Here is a 4,054-nt window from a genome sequence, read left to right on the forward strand (position 1 = left end):
GTCCTTGACTCTTCTCATAACTATTCTCTCTTGTAGGTGGTGGTATTGGTAACATAATTTGCTCTGACAAAAGCAAATAAAGGAAATTTTAGACCTTTATTAGTCAACTGGACAAAACTGAAGTTGATAAATGATTTCAAATATTGCCAACCAGGTGAAAATTATTTCCATTCTCAGCTCAACACCATGACCTTTAAATCAACAGTAATCAGTTTAATGTAAGTCCTACTTAACCTAAGTGTATTAAATTTTTTCTAGACCCACCAAACCATTAAAATGCTGACTATTTTAATTTTCTAAAGAACTCCCATTCCTGAGTATTTTGAAATTTTAAAAAGGAATCAGTAAAAGGTGACCAGCCTCATTTATTCTTACTAAAAAGATTGGATGAGATGGCATGGGGTATAGCAACAGCCCCACAGCTTGTCTCCCTGTTTCTACTCTTGTTTTTTATGTTTCCTCCATCACAGAATTATTTTTTAAACTATAAATTAGATTATGTATTTCTCCTATTTAAAATCTCCAGCAAGGTTTTTACTGACCAGAATAAATCACCACTTCTTAGCACAATCCTGAAGATGTAACCTAACCTGTCCACATGCTCAGCTCACCTGGCCTGCCCGCTTCCACCATCTCCCACTCTCTCCTGTCATTAGGTGGGAGCCACAAACCTTTTCCCAAAACTCCAACATACTAAGCCTGCTCCTTTCTCAGGAACTTGGTTCTAGTTTTTTCTCCTTTTTTGCTTCATATCTTTGCTTGAATGCTTCCATATTATTTCTGTCTCACACCTTCAAAGAAGATTTCTGGTGACTGTATTTTTCATCTGTTTTGTCTACTTGTATCTTCAGAGCCCAGAATAATGACCAGAACACAGAAAAACTCAGTAAAATTTCATTAAATGAAATAGATCTTTCCCGCCTACCCAAGGCAAAGCAGCTTGTAGTCTCCTTCCCATTAATTTCTCTCTCATTTTTTTCCTGTATTTTTTTCACAGCACTCAGCTCCTAGAACTACCCTCTTTATTTGTATATCTGGTTATTGGCAAGTATCAATCCAGTAGGCTAAAGAAACACTAATTATTTAAAATTCACTTATACTGTATGGAATACACTTTTCCTGTTCCTTATTCCTATTCCCTAGAAACATCTTGGGGAGATATAAAACTTTCTAGTCTTTTTTGTAATTAAAATTTCAAAATGCCCATCTTATATCTAAATGAAAGCTCTATAACTACCTTCTTCTTTTTTTCTAGGTTTTTGCTCCTCTGGGATTGGGAGCAGAAAAAGAACATCTTTTTACTTTACTGTTCATGGTGTAATCCTGTGCCTGACAGCTGTAGCTGCTGACCTAGCTTACGTACACTGGCCACTAATGTACTTGAGGAGTCACAATCTAAATGCTGAGTCTCTCAAAGGCATAGAGAGAATTTCAGAGGGCCTTACCATGATGTGGGGATTAAACTCCAGCTCTGACTTTTCTATTCTTGCCCAATTCTCATCACCAAATCCTTATTCCATGCCTCTTATTGTATTAGTCTGTTCTGTATTAATCTGTTTTCATGCTGCTATATAGAATTGCCCAAGCCTGTGTAATTTATAAAGGAAAGAGGTTTAATTGATCTACAATTTTGCATGGCTAAAAAGGTCTCAGGAAACTTACAAGTCCCCTTTCCTAGAGGAATGTCCTTCTGGGTAAGATCAGCAAGATAACTCTTCAGTCACATTCCGTTTGATCCTTTGAATACACCAGGGTCCTTACCCACCAAATGGATGGAGTCCAGCTGCTCAATCTCTGTCTTTCCCAGAGCGCTGCTGTCCATCCACAATTCCCTTCCCCCTACTCATGCAGGGATAGGGTTATATTGGCAAAAGGCTGCCTGGACAGCCTGCTAACAGTAAACAAAGTCTTAGTCTCTCTCACCTTCTCGAAGGCATTTCTAGTCTTTAAAAGCTTTTCTCCTAGCTTTTCCCTTTCCTGTTCCTGCTTTGATTCTAAGAATGAAGAGCCTCCTTCTCCTTTTCTTCATTAGGTGAAATAGGATTCACCCATTACCATATATTCACCACCAGGTCACTGACAAGAGACTCCAGTGAATCTCTTTCCCTCTGCATTTCTCTCCTTAAGCCTAGGCTAGTAGAGGGTTACATCGTATAAAACCTAAAAAAGCCTTGCAAAGAAGTCTGGCCCCACCAGTGAGCACAAAGTCAGTAGTTCTCTTTAGAGTGAGGTGGTACTCAGTGCCTCTTGGTTTCAGCTGTGGTCCTAGTGGCTAATTATGGAAGAATAGGAATAGTCTCACAAAATCCTGTAACATCAGCTTATTTCTTTATTATATGCAACCCATAACCATAAAGACACCAGGATGTAGACTCCTTGAAGGCAGCAATTATGGGCCCCTCTCTGTGGGGGAACAGTGAATAGAAGAGAGAAATAACTCAATATGTGGAATGACTGATATGGTTTCGCTGTGTCCCCACCCAAATCTCATCTTGAATTGTAGTTCCAGTAATCCCCATGTGTCATGGGAGGAACCCAGTGGGAGGCAATTGAATCATTGGGGTGGTTTCCCCTTTGATATTCTCATGATAGTGAGTAAATTATCACATGATCTCATAGTTATATAAAAGAGCTTCCCCTTTCACTCAGCTCTCATTCTTCTCCTTCCTGCCACTGTGTGAGATATACATGTTTGCTTCCCCTTTGGCCATGATCGTAAGTATCTTGAGACCTTTCCAGCCATGCAGAACTGTAGATCAATTAAACTTCTTTACTTTATAAATACACACTATTGATCATTTCTTTATAGCAGCATGAGAACAGACTAATACAGTAAGTTGTTACCAAAAGTGGGTGCTGCTATAAAGATACCCCAAAATGCAGAAGTGATTGGAACAGTTTGGAGGGCTCAGAAGAAGACAGGAAAATGTGAGAAAGTTTAGAACTTCCTAGAGACTTGTTGAGTGACTTTGACCAAAATGCTGATAGTAATATGGACAATGAAATCCAGGCTGAGGTGGTCTCAGTGGAGATGAGGAACTTGTTGGTAACCTGAGCAAAGGTGACTCTTGCTATGCTTTAGCAAAGAGACTGGCAGCATTGTGCCCCTACTCTAGAGATCTGTGGAACTTTGAACTTGAGAGAGATAATTTACGGTATCTAGTAGAAAAGATTTCTAAGTAGCAAAGCATTCAAGAGAAAGTAGAGGGTAAAAATTTGGAAAGTTTGCAGACTCGTGATGAAACAGGACATAAAAAAACATTTTTCTGGGGAGAAATTCAAGCCAGCTGCAGAAATTTGCGTATGTAATGAGGTGTTGAAATAATATGGAAGCATTCAAGCAAAGATATGAAGCAAAAAAGGAGAAAAAACTAGAACCAAGTTCCTGAGAAAGGAGCAGGCTTAGTATGTTGGAGGTATTATATGAGCAACTACAAGAAAATTGAATCTACAGTTGAGCTGAAAATAGAGTTACATTTATAAAACCAAGTTAAACATTTGGATGAGTCAAATAGAGTGAAATGAAATAAATGACTTCTGTGAAAATATAAAGAAAAAAATGACTAAAAGCAAAATGGCATTGAAGGAAAACTTCGAAAGAGATGTGTAGCAAGGCCTCAGCTTTTGCCAGCATCGTCCTACCGTGTGAAGATTGATGAAAACAATGCTTCGTAGATGAAGTTCTATGGCAGATAGAGGGGACTGACTGCATGGGGCATATATTGGCCCCAGCCAAGGAAACATTATCTGGAGAGATCCATTCTCCTCAGATACTATGAAATTTTTAGTGGTTTATTCTACAAACTTGCAAGTGTGAAAAAAAAGGGGGCAATAGTGTGTTTATATATCAAGTACTTGAGACTGCCTGCTAGAGGCAATCACAGTTCTTGTAAAAAGAACCATTTGCAGTTTAACTGCAAGGAGAGAAATAGCAGTTATTTTACTTTAGTTGTTTGTGGTAAACTCTAAGGAAAGTGTCATGGGCCTGTAAGAAGCCAAAACAATTGAATAAAAAGTAAAAATCACTGTCCATTCTTGCCATGGTTTCTCATTT

The sequence above is a fragment of the Saimiri boliviensis genome, chromosome 3, assembly GCF_048565385.1.
Source record: "Saimiri boliviensis isolate mSaiBol1 chromosome 3, mSaiBol1.pri, whole genome shotgun sequence".
Lineage (NCBI taxonomy): Eukaryota > Metazoa > Chordata > Mammalia > Primates > Cebidae > Saimiri > Saimiri boliviensis.